Here is a 13,940-nt window from a genome sequence, read left to right as displayed (position 1 = left end):
GTGGAGAGGAAAAATATGTATCATAAAATGGTACAAATAGGTGGCCAACAGTAGAGAATATTTGTAGTGAGTATGTTGTAAGTAAAGGGACATTTAGCTATAGTTTCCCATGTTCTCTATGTGTGGAGAGTTGATGGGCAACTTTTGGGGCACAGCCTGTGGAATTAGAGGACAGCCAGAGAAATCGCCTATTTCATTTTATGCCTGGTTTGGTAGAACTAGAGGAAAAAAAGAGAAGGAAAATAATTGTGCATGTGTCCATCCGACCAGGGGTCATGTCGTCTTTGCTTATTGTGCTCATATTTGGACAAATTAGAGGGAAATGCGGACCAAAATCCGTCCTCTTTCTAAGTGTCAAAGGTCCAAGGACTCACCTGGCTCATGGCTGCTCACTCACCTGAGACCATTAGAACTAGGTGGGGGGCTCATCTCATTTGATGGGGAGATCCAGGGATTTGGGGGGCTCAACTCATTTGATGGGGAGACCCAGGGATTTGGGGGCTCATCTCATTTGATGGGGAGACAGCGATTTCAAGCGGCCTCAAGCCCACAGCGCACACTAATGGCTTAGCTACAAACATAAGTGGAATTCTTCGACTCTGAATCTGTACACTACTATGTGCTAAAAGTGAAAATAATTTTCTTTACCAAATAGAAAAAAAACCAAAACAACCCCAAATAGTTGGGCGAGGAGAGCGGAGGGGAGAGTAAAAGCAGTTTGTAAAAATGGCATTGGTAGGGCGGCGCCACACATCACGTGAAGGCCGACTGGAGACCAGCGATGCGTGGTCGGTACAGAATGTAAAGCAGCGTATTTCGGACGCAGAGGCGGTGACAGCAGCCAGAGCAGCGCTTTCCTCCCTGGACAAATCTCCAGGGTGTTTTCAAGGCACTCAGGGGCTCGGCTTCCAGCGTGCAGCCTGTGGGCAGAGCACCTCTAGAACTCAAAGCTAAAACAAAAATAACAACAACACAAACGCGCGTGTGGAGAAACACTTCTTTGTGGCACACGTGTTGTGGACGTGTCTGCGGGGGCGGCGACCTGCGACTGTCGCCGTGGGAGTCAGAACCGCCTGGATAACGAGGCGTCCCAGTAGGTGAGGCAGCCAAGAAAGCCACATGGGCCCCAGCTATTTATAGCTCCCGGTGGTGAAAAAGTAAAACCAAAGTGCAGCTTCTACCTGCTGTCCCCAACTGAAGCTAACAAAAGAAAAAAAAACGGATAAGCCCGCCTGTGGGTCGCCTTTGTAGTTTCAACTGACACACATTCAAAAGTGATGACTTAGCGGCTCCCCGCTTCCGACCCTTCCAGCGGGTGAGCGAGGCAGGCGCCCCTTACCCTGGGGTCTCCTTCCCGGTCCAGAAGCCTTGCTCCCCTCTTCTCCCGCCCTCCCCCTGTGTGAAATGCGTTGGAATTTTTTTTTTAAATCCATTTGACTCCCTTTCTCAGGAGAGTTTATGACTTGCATTCAAGAGCTTTCTCTTTCAAATTCATCCCAATGTATACCAAAGAACTGCGTAAAAGCGTTTATCGTTCAGATCTTTTTTCCATCCTCTAGCTTGGGTGCAGGGCACACACACAGAACTGCAAAATCTGCACCGGAGAACCACGAACAAAACAAAACGTGGGGTCGTACAGGGCAGAACTGTGTCTGTAAACAAGATCTGCCAGGGTGAAGCCAGCCTCTCCCTTGCGCGCGCCTGGGTTTCCCAGCCTTGCCATCCAGGTCAGCGGGGCTTGGGTGCCTTAGTCTTAAAGAAATCGAAGGGTCCAAGGCTGCGTTTCAGGACGTTTGCAAAGACAGCTGATCGTGAACTGTTAGAAACTGTTGACAGGAGCTTCCGAGGATCTTTGTGAAAGGAAAATCTCTTGAGCGTCAGGAGCTGGTGGCGGAGGGGGCGCAGGGGGCGGTGGCTTCGTGCCCACACTGCGTGGTCCCCGCGGTGCGGCCGGGCCTGGCAGCGCCCCAAGGCAGCGCGCGGGTAAGCAGGAAGCTGCGGCCGAGCTGAGTCGCTCAAAAGCTACTGGAGCTAATAGATTGTGGTCATGTAGCATCTCGGTAGTGATGGGAACACTCAAAAGCATCTTCAAAACACTTGCAGAAACATGCTGAGCTCTGCACTCCCCGGCGAGCGCGCCTGCCTCACGCGCAGGCTTGGACTCTGCTGGAAGCCGATGCAGCTCCGGGCTCCCTCCCGCTCCGCGTCCAGCCGGGCCCAGCCCGGGTCCAGCCCCATCCAGCCCGGGGTGCGCTGAGAAAGCCAAGTGGGGTGCAAAGTGCTGCAGCCCCGGGGCTTCGGTTTTCTAGGTCCGCTCGCCCATTCCGGGGCTGGGAGGTGTTTGAGTCCTTCCCTTGCAACCACCCTCGCCCCCATCCATCAGAAATGTTCCTCCAGATGCAAAGGCGTTGGGCTGTAACTTTAGCCTTTTGAAGGCGCCAAAGTAGGACATTTGGTCGGGACAAGGCCTCTTCCCAGTAGTGATCTGTCAGGTACAGAGGAAGCGACGTCAGGGGGCTCACTCTTCCTGGAATCAGCATTTTCTGATTTCTTGCTCCCATTTTTGAACGGATAATTGTTAGAGTTACTCTCCCAGCCTCAAGGCACCAAGAAAGCAATGGGCCAAGTCACTGAGAGGTGATGTTTGTAGGCGTGACACTGGGCTGGGGGACAAGCTGGCCGGAGCAGGCCCTTGACTGACAGCTGCCAGGCCTCCTTGCTTGCAAAGGAACAGCAGAAGCGCAAGCCCAGCCCAGGAGTAGGGAGACCAGCACCCCCTTACCCCCAGAGGGAAATCCAAGTACCCCTGGGGGTTGGTTAAGTCTTTCTTAATATCATACTTCTTTCATTTTATTATTTATTTTTATCTAATTAATTGGAAAAATGCCACATTTTGCCATGTAACTCATTTTACAGGTGCAGTTCTGTGGCACTAAGTCCATTCACATGATTATGCAGAGGGTCTCTTTTTAACTAACACTTTGATAATAGGCATTTTTTTTTTTTTTTTGTGATCCAGAGTCTCACTCTGTCACCCTAAGTAGAGTGCCATGGCATCACAGCTCATAGCAACCTCAAATTCTTGGGCCTAAGTGATTCTCTTGCCTCAGCCCCCCAAGTAAGCTGGGACTACAGGCGCCAGCCACAGTACCCGGCTATTTTTTGTTGCAGTTGTCATTGTTGTTTAGCAGGCTCAGGCCAGGTTCAAACCCTCCAGCCTCTGTGAATGTGGCTGGCGCCTAACCACTGTACCACAGGCGCCCAGCGATAATAGGCATTTAGTTAAAAACAAACAAACAAACAAAAAAACCCAGTAGAATGCCATTAGAAAACAGCTATTGTGTAGAACACACAGTCTGGTGTCTATTCTTCCCAGCTTTGTCTGTGCCTCTTCCTAGCAGTCCTTCCCCAAATTGGGATCACTTAGTTTTGCAAACTGTTTCCCCCTCCCTCCCCTCCCTTGGGCTCTGGGTGTGTTCCTGAATGAGGGTCTTAATGTAGCCTGGCCCCCTGCCTGGTGAACAGGGTAGCCTGAGTACTCCTTTGTGTCAACATCTTGTCCCCTTTCAGATTCAATTTGTTGAATTAATAACCCGAAGGTGCCTTATGTGCAAAAATAGGGAAGTTATATCCTGATCACAGTATAACAGAAATTAGGCAAATTGGAGCTTAGAAAAGCAGCAAAACTGCAAAACTCCCCTTCCTTGCCTGCTCTCATGGGATCACAACCCCTGAGGTTTCCCAGGGGGCTCCTCCCTCGCTTCCTGACACTCTACCAGGGGATGGAGAAATACAGGGAGCAGGGGGAAGTGGGGGGGGTTTCTAACGTCTCTTTTGAAAAGGGAAAGATGATGCTCAGTAAAGTCCGAATTTTAATTTTGGTATAGAGACTGCTCCCAATAAATTAAAATTATTTGAATCCTTTGAACTCGGGCAATCCTTAGAGACTCTCTAGAGACTCTCTAGCTCCTTAGAGACTCTTTCAATTTCTGAAACATGCTCCAGGTAACACAAACACCTGTACTTAGTATTTAATATCAATACTTAATATTTTAAAATTAAAAAAAAAAAGAAAAGAAAGAAAAATGCTTGCTGAGGGCCAGAGAGCCTAGCTCCAAAGACAGAACCGAGCTCTCTACTACTGCAGGGGTGGGGGGCCTGCCTCCATTCTGTTTATGGGTGTTTATTGGGGGTGGGGTCTGCCTCCATTCTGTTTGTGGGTGTTTATTGGGGGTGGGGTCTGCCTCCATTCTGTTTGTGGGTGTTTATGGGGGGTGGGGTCTGCCTCCATTCTGTTTGTGGGTGTTTATTGGGGGTGGGGTCTGCCTCCATTCTGTTTGTGGGTGTTTATGGGGTGGGGTCTGCCTCCATTCTGTTGGTGGGTGTTTATCAGGGGTGGGGTCTGCCTCCATTCTGTTGGTGGGTGTTTATCGGGGGTGGGGCCTGCCTCCATTCTTTTTTTTTTTTTTTTTTTGTAGAGACAGAGTCTCACTTTATGGCCCTCGGTAGAGTGCCATGGCCTCACACAGCTCACAGCAACCTCCAACTCCTGGGCTTAAGCGATTCTCTTGCCTCAGCCTCCCAAGTAGCTGGGACTACAGGCGCCTACCACAACGCCCGGGGCTATTTTTTGGTTGCAGTTCAGCCGGGGCTGGGTTTGAACCCGCCACCCTCGGTATATGGGGCTGGTGCCCTACTCACTGAGCCACAGGCGCCTCCCCCTGCCTCCATTCTGTTAGTGGGTGTTTATTGGGGGTGGGGTCTGCCTCCATTCTGTTGGTGGGTGTTTATCAGGGGTGGGGTCTGCCTCCATTCTGTTCGTGGCTGCTTATTGAGCCCTTACTACGTACCAGCCACTGTTCTGTGCCCTGTATCCCCAGTGGTAGAAAACAGACAAAAATCCCTGCTCTCATTGAGCTTATCTCACGCCAGACACTGTTCTGAACATCCTACGTGTATTAACACACTTTATCTCGCCACAACCCCCGAGGTGGGCAATATCATTATCCACAGTTTACAAATGAGGCTGAGGCGCAGGAAGGCGGCAGCAAAGCTCAGTCACGTCTGACAGCTGGACTCAGAACCTCACCCTCTCCATGAGCATTGCCACATGTGTGCCTGTAGACATATATTTAGTTTTTCTTGCAGGTGCAGGTCAATACAGGCCTCCTGCCACCGAGTCCCAAATTCTTTCTATTAGCCCTGGTGGGGTAGACACCTTCTGACAGTGGATTCTTAGTAGAAATCTACTTCTCCCAGTATCACATCTTCACAAAACAGGTGTATTCCAGCTGTCACTGTCAGAGTTTTACCAAGCCCTTTCATGTACTTTCCTTGAGCCTCAGCACGTCCTTTGAAGCAGGTATCATTGCTTCTGCTAATGAACACATGGAGGTTCAGAAATGTTAGGTGACTTCCCAGTGTAACCCAGCAGAGCCAGGACCCATGCCCAGGCCTTCTGCCTCCCAGGCTAGCAGCCCATCTTCTGCTAGTAACAGAAGAGAAATAAATTGGCCCTTCCTGATGAAGGCAGTGTGTCACTGACCCAGATGGAAGCTGTCAGATGTTTAACAGGGCAAGGACAGCCGATTGCTATCCCATATGCTAGTTAGAATGCTCAGAGCTTTCTCTTATTCTCATTAAAATAAAAAAGAACAGCAGTGTATCCAATTGGAGAAATAGGGCAATTCCCAGACTTGCGATAGTAACCTGGCCTGAAAAACGTGAACAAAATAAAGGCTTTTTTCCCCAGGAAATGTATGATTCTACCACTTTTTCTTTGTTTCTACACAGAAGTAGCATTTTAGAGAAAGATCCCAGTGTGCCTCTGATTATCCCCAAATCCGTTAAGCAAATTTATAGGAAAAATGTGGTGGAAAGCAGTGGGATTCAGTCCTGTGTTAACACACTCTAATGCTGAGGTGTGGGGGCACTGCCATCGATGTCCTGGAGACATATTTCCTTTCCCTTTTCCCTCCCTCCCTCTCTTCTTCTTTCCTTCCAATTATTTCCCCCCACCCAAGGGCCATTTCAGAAATAAATAAAAATGTTTCATCTAGTTTCCTTTTTTCCCCTCATTAAACATAAAAATAGCTTTATTAAGTCTTAGAGGGAAATATATATATTATTCTTATAACTATTTTATTGAGTAAGAAAACATCATGGAAAGATTTGGGTAGATTTTTGACCACCAAACTATTTGTATTTATTGCTCTACGAAAAATGCCAAAATGGAGACACACAAATCTTTTATCCTAAAAATAGATCATAGGCTGTTTAGGGAAAGTGGGAGGGCCTGGTTTTTCATCATAGGTGTACATGCTCTGGACATAAGTGTAACCTTTATAAACGTCATCCTGTCAATGTCAAGGAAAAGCCTGAGGGAGCAACCAGCCTCAGTCTACAGGCTGATGTGGTCCGTGTTCCCTCATTTCTAGGGGGTGCTTCCCAGCGCTGAATTTCAGTTATAATGCATGTGTGGAAATAGTTCCACCTGTGACCTCACCACAGAAAAGCATACCTCTTTGAGAACCATCTAGAACACTTCAGAACAGCAAGAGCTATGACCTTTGACATTAAATAAACAATACTAAACAAAGAAACCTTTCCTTAAGTGGATATGACCTCAGCTTTCTTCCTGAATCCTTTACACCAACCTGAGCCAACTTCTCAAAGCATGAATGCCCCATAGATAGCTTCAAATGGGTTTGGTTGTTTTGTTTATTACAAACTTAACATTCCTTTCTTACTTTTTGAAAGCAATAATGGGTGCAAAAAAACATATAACATGAGATCTACCCTTCTAATAAATTTTTGAACATACTCTGTTCACTAAAGGTACAGAGGTGTAGGGCAGATGTCTAGAACTTTCTCATCTTGCATCAGTGAAACTTTACACCCATTAAACAATAGTCCCCCTTCCTCCCTTGCCCCACCCTCCCAGCTCCTGGTAACCAGCATTCTTCTCTCTGATTCTGTGGGTCTGGTTGCCTTAACTTTCACACGGACAATATAGAGGTTCTTCAAAAAATTAAAACCAGGACTCCCACAGTGTCCAGCCATCCCAATTTTGTGTGTTTATCCAGTACAAGTAATTTAACATCTGTGTTGTTAACAGCCCTCTGAAGAAGCGTGTTCGCTTTCTGTGGGTTTGGGCGAGGCTGGTGGATCCATTCACAGGGAGGCAAACAGTTGGTCAGCGTGGAATCTAAGAAGTGAACCCCCCGTAAATGATTGTATGAGGCTTCTCTCTTCATGGAAAGGGAACGTATTGTTTCAACATGAATATGATAAAAAGTGGGAAATTGTAAAACAATGATTGGGGTTTGGTTCTCACTCAGGAAAAACTGAACTGGAAACCCATTTTATAAATATATGATATTTTCAGTACCACTCAACAATATCTTCGGGGCCTCTATGGGTTTGTAAGGAATACCAGCTAACACTGATAGGTGAAAACTTAAAAACTGGTCTTTTTTAAACCTACCCCAGCTTTAAACATTTATCAAAAACCAAAAGCACTTCTTTATTCTCTTCCTTTGAAGGGAAAAAGTATGAGCTCCATTTGTGAAAGCAGAAGAGAGACACTTTTTTGTTTTCCCTTCCCGGACTGTATTCCACAGATACACACGGAGTTTGTGCCCAACCCGAGTGCCTGTGTGGCCCCGACTGTGTTACATTCATCCCTTTTACATCTCTGCTTCTTAGGGCTGTCGTGTCAGGAAGAGAGACTTGACTTTTACTGGTGCTTTCCATCTGTTAGTTTTCTCTTTAATTTCCTTAGAGTCATTTTCAAAGTCATGAATTAGTATTCAACCCTTTCATGTTCATCTACCACCTTCTGTTTAGAACATGCGTCTTCTCAGTGGCACGTAACCGTTTCTGACCTGTGTTCTAATCCAGTTCTGCTGCTAACTAGCTGTGAGGCTTTGGACAAGTAACTTCATCTTTCTGGGCCTCTTTTTCTCATCTGTGAACTATGGGGGTTAGGCTGGAAAGACGGTGTGTAAGTTCCTTAGAAGTCTAAAAATTGTTACGAGGCAGTAGGACCAAGGCATTCCTTAGAGCCGGTTGGGAATTGGCCCCTGGGACCAGGAACACAGGATGATGAGATTTTATTTCAACAACTGGAACTCATAGGTAAGTTTGCCAGAGAAAAGCTTAGGGAGAGGGTGAGATGTGTAGATTTCTTGAGAGAAGAATTCACTCTTCACTCATCATGTTTTAGACCACATTTTGGGACTGTATTTAAAGCAAGTATTCTCCATTTTGTTTTTTATAATTTTATAAAAGTAGCTATCAATCATGTTTAACTTTAAATGTGTCTATACCAAAACATGTTGAAGAGGGAATCCCTCACTGTGAGAGAGCATTTGAAATTCCTTTCCTTAATGAAGAAGGTATTCACAAGGGGCCATGCATGGTGGCTCCTGCTTATAATTCTAGCATTTGGGGAGGCTAAGGTGGGAGGATCACTTGAGGTTGGGAGCTCAGAACCAGCCTGGGCAACATAGCAAGACCTCATCTGTACAAAAAAACAAATGAAATGGAACAAATTAAAAAAAAAAAATTAGCCTAGCATGGTACCATGTGCCTCTAGTCTTAGCTACGTGAGGCTGGGATAGGAGGATTGGTTGATCCCAGGATTTGGAGGTTCTGTGCTACTGTACTCCAGCCAGGGCAACAAAGTAAAACCCAGTCTCATAATTTAAAAAAAAAGGAAGAAGAAAAAGAAGAAGGTATATTCACAAATACGGTGCATTATAAATATCCATCTGAAGATGTTTCTCTGTTGTTTCTGAGCCCCATGGTAGGCTTGGGGCTCTTCAATAGTAAAAACAAGTTCAAATTGTTGTCAGTGATGTTTGACTTACATCAATAGAGTCTCAATTATTTTCCTTAAAAACTCATAGAAGGCCTATAGCTCACCTTTATTTGGAGGGGCCCGAGAGAAGGGAGCGGTGGTAATGGGAGGAAGATGACAATTTATTTTCATTCTAAGTTCATGAAAACATACCCATTGTGTATTACCCTGGGGGAGTCAGGTTAAGGTTTGGAAAATGATGGTACAGAAGGCAGTTCATAGACGCTTCTGCTTAAAACTAGGTAAGGCAAGGGCAGAATGAGATTTCATTAATTTCTTAGTCTTAACTAGAACATGACTGTGAACACATCACATCATGAAAGTGGAAGTTTAGATGACTCCTGGGTGTAGCTGGTTTGGTGTTTCTTTGAGATTAGCAGATGAGATTAGACTCACACACAGTAGGACTCTGTTTTTACAGGAGCAGCAGTGTGGCATGGTGGAACTAGTGTGGGCTCTGGGTCGCATTTTAGGCAACGACTCATACATTTCATCTTCTGTTTTCTTTTTGGAAAAGGGATATCATATTTACCATGCAAGGTATAGTGAGAATTAAATTATTGATATATGTAACTGCTCAAAATACGTCACAGCTGCTCATTCTTCTTCCAATAGGGAAGGTGGATTGAGTAAACATCTACGGATTAGAGATCTAATCGGATTGTCTAATTTTGACATTGCTAGTAGATGAATTTAAGACCTTGTTGTTGCAGTAAAGGGTCAAGCAAGGGGGCAGACTGGTGCCACAACAGTATAGCGTTCATTTGTAAATAAACGGCCTGGGCCTCCAATGGGCTTCACAGCTCTGCCTCCTATCATGTTTCCCAGGTCAGCTAGTTCTCCCACTTTTCATAAGACTATTTCAAATATTCTCCACCCTTAAAACCTCTGACTGTTTTTCTTCTCCCTCCCCTATTCCTTCTTGGTCCTTCTCTGTAAACCAATGACCTTGACTCCCACATCATACATATGATAAAAATTATCAGATGGGATCTTATTCAACTTCCTGGAATCCAAACATGAAACTTTTATCTACACCTGTTCCTTCTTCATTCCGGAACATTAGAGGGGGCATCCCTTCTCCCAGCTAAAACCAATCTCATCATCTTTGTGCTGCATCTCTTTCCTTCCCACCTTCTTGGGACGCTTCTACATTGAGGATCCCTTCTTTTTGCCCTTTATATTCAATATTTTCCTCTCTAGCAGGATCTTCCTTTTGGTATTTAATTATACTCACTTCCCCCAAGGTTTCAAGATCTTTCCCCTGAATCCCCCCTCACTCATCTTTCCTTCTAGTTATTTTCTTTAACTCACTGTCCACATCTCCCCGCCGCCCACTCAACCAAGTTCCGTGGTTCACTGAGTCAGCTTTCCTTAAAATTACCAGAGATCTCCGTGTTGACAAGGCCAATAGTCATTTTCCTGTCATCTCTACCTGAATGTCTCAGAGTCACTTCTAACTCAACACGTCTGAAACTGAACCCAGGGTTGTCTTCCCCAAGGCCGACTCCCTTTTGCCCAACCCCTGTCCCTGTCCTTTGTGACCAGCTGCCTGCTAACCCTTTCTTCTCCTGACCCTTTCACATGCCCTCCATCATCCTGTCCTTTTGGTTTCACCTTGCACTTATCTCCTGGATCCATCGATTTCTCCCCACGTCTATAGCCTCCTTCTCACCCTGTCATCACTATCATAGACTCCTGCAGGGTCCTCCTGACTCAAGCTATTCTCAGCAGTGGAACTGAAGAGATCTCTCTGAGATAGAGAAATTTCAACGTGACACCCTCTTGCTTAAATCTCAATAGCTTTTCCTTGCTCCCAGGGTGTAGGACCCCCCTGCTTGAGACTCTCTTTCCCCTTTATCTGCCTTTACATGGATTCTTTTCACATATCATTTCATGTATGACTCTGCTGAGTCTTTCCGGATTCCCCAAACCCAAGCTGGTGACGATTGCTCTTTATCACTGTTTGCATGATTATCAGATTATTTAGACAGGCATCATTTGTTGAGCACATGGTTCAAGTGTCTTTGGCTTATTACTGAATCCCCCGTGAAAGAAGAAATAAATGAATGGCTATCTATTTCATGAAAATTTCACATATTCTCAGGAAAAAGACAGGGAAAAAGAAAATAGACACATCTGCTTAGGACTGTTTTTGTCAAAATAGAGAAATTCCCTGCCTGTAGTAGAGACATCTGGCTGTCCACTATAGACTTGTGTTTCTCTTTGATAATTTGGAGTGACTGTTGAGAGATATCACCTTGCCAGAGACCACATTTCCAAAGTTTTTGCTCTCAAATGTAGCCACATGACTATTTGTCACTAATGATATGTGAGTGAAAGTTTTATATATATATAAAACATATTATATATTGACATATGTATAATATTGACATATTATATATTGACATTGAATATGACATCTAAGCAACATATTATATATATTATATATATATATATATATATATATATATATATATAGATTTTTTTTGAGACAGAGTCTCACTCTGTTGGCCTGAGTAAAGTGCTATGGCATCATAGCTTACAGCAACCTCAAATACCTGGGCTCAATAGACCCTCTTTCCTTAGCTTCCGAGTAGCTGGGAATACAGGTGTGTACCACAACACCCAGCTAATTATTCTTTTTGTTCATTAGAGACAGGGGTCTTGCTCTTGCCTAAGCTGGTCTTGAACTCCTGAGCTCAAGCAATCCTCCTGCCTTGGCCTCCCAGAGTGCTAGGATCACAGGTGTGAGCCACCATGCCTGGCCAGAAGTTATATATTTAATTTCTCATTAAAGATTGTAGGAAGCAGCTGTGTCTTTCCCCCGATATCAGCTAGAAATAGAGGACTTGGAGATCCTAAGGGATGGTTGAGGTATGAAATAGAAGCAAAGTGAACATCCAAATTACCACAAGAAATAAAGAGGGCCACTAACCAGTGACACCCACACTGACCGTTACATGAACGGGACAGTGGATCAACAATTGTAGTAGTGGGATGGAACATCTGGCCCTCCATCTAATTTTGTAAATAAAGTTTTATTGGGACATAGCAATGCCCACAGCTTTTTCACATATGGCTGGTTTTGCACTATGACAACAGAGGTGAATAGCCATAAAAGAGACTGCATGACCCCCAAGAACTCAAATATTTACCATCTTGTCCTTCACCAAAAATGTTTACTGATACCTCATCTAGTATCTTTTTTTTTTTTTTTTTTTTGCGGTTTTTGACCGGGGCTGGGTTTGAACCCACAGCCTCTGGCATATGGGGCTGGCGCCCTACTCCTTTGAGCAACAGGCGCCGCCCCTCATCTAGTATCTTAAGCAACCACAATTTTGGAGTTTAATCATTACAGCAATGAGCATTCTTGGCATACTTCCCTGACCGTAGTATTATACTGGTCTGCATCCTTTTACTAGAGATCCGATGTGCTATCCATGTGCCACAGAGCCTGGCTGTTCTGCACCCTTTCATTAATTGATGCATTCTTTTTTTGTTTGTGTGTTTTGATGCATTCTCTCAGCAGGTATTTATTGAGCACCTAATATGTTCTTGGTTTTAGGAATACAAAGGTGAACAAGATATGGGTCCTGCTTTTAAGAAGCTTATGGGTTTTTTTTTTTTTTGAATATTTAATTAACTTTATTAGATTTAATAAATGCATAATTTACACATTTTAGAATTCCTTTAAGTTTACAATGTAGTGAATTTTAGTAAGTTTACTGAATTATGTAACCATCACCATAATCTAGTTTTTATTATTCTGGGAGGATTCCCCACACTCATTTTTAATGTCCATTCCCCCTCCAGCCCTGGCCATCCACTAATCTACTTCCTGTGTCCTGATATTTGTCTTTTGTGGATGTTTCATAAAAGAGGAAACATACAATATGCAGTTATTTGCATTCAGCTTTTTTCAGTTCACATAAATATTTTGCATTTTATCCATGTTATCTATTTATCAGTAGTCCATTCTCTTTTATTGCTGAAGAGTATTCAATGTATGATGTCCCAGATTTGTTTCTCTATTCACCATTTCATGGGTATTTGAGTTGTTTTCACTTTGGGGCTTTTATTAATAATGATGCTAGGAACACTGTGTTCAAGTTCTTTTTTTTTTTTTTTTTTTATTGTTGGGGATTCATTGAGGGTACAATAAGCCAGTTACACTGATTGCAATTGTTAGGTAAAGTCCCTCTTGCAATCATGTCTTGCCCCCATAAAATGTGACACACACTAAGGCCCCACCCTCCTCCCTCCATCCCTCTTTCTGCTTCCCCCCCCATAACCTTAATTGTCATTAATTGTCCTCATATCAAGATTGAGTACATAGGATTCATGCTTCTCCATTTTTGTGATGCTTTACTAAGAATAATGTCTTCCACTTCCATCCAGGTTAATACGAAGGATGTAAAGTCACCATTTTTTTTAATGGCTGAATAGTATTCCATGGTATACATATACCACAGCTTGTTAATCCATTCCTGGGTTGGTGGGCATTTAGGCTGTTTCCACATTTTGGCAATGGTAAATTGAGCTGCAATAAACAGTCTAGTACAAGTGTCCTTATGATAGAAGGATTTTTTTCCTTCTGGGTAGATGCCCAGTAATGGGATTGCAGGATCGAATGGGAGGTCTAGGTTGAGTGCTTTGAGGTTTCTCCATACTTCCTTCCAGAAAGGTTGTACTAGTTTGCAGTCCCACCAGCAGTGTAAAAGTGTTCCCTTCTCTCCACATCCACGCCAGCATCTGCAGTTTTGAGATTTTGTGATGTGGGCCATTCTCACTGGGGTTAGATGATATCTCAGGGTTGTTTTGATTTGCATTTATCTAATATATAGAGATGATGAACATTTTTTCATGTGTTTGTTAGCCATTCGTCTGTCGTCTTTAGAGAAAGTTCTATTCATGTCTCTTGCCCATTGATATAAGGGATTGTTGGCTTTTTTCATGTGGATTAATTTGAGTTCTCTATAGATCCTGGTTATCAAGCTTTTGTCTGATTGAAAATATGCAAATATCCTTTCCCATTGTGTAGGTTGTCTCTTTGCTTTGGTTATTGTCTCCTTAG

Source organism: Nycticebus coucang, chromosome 20, assembly GCF_027406575.1.
Source record: "Nycticebus coucang isolate mNycCou1 chromosome 20, mNycCou1.pri, whole genome shotgun sequence".
Classification (NCBI taxonomy): Eukaryota; Metazoa; Chordata; class Mammalia; order Primates; family Lorisidae; genus Nycticebus; species Nycticebus coucang.
Note: the sequence above shows the minus strand (reverse complement) of the source record.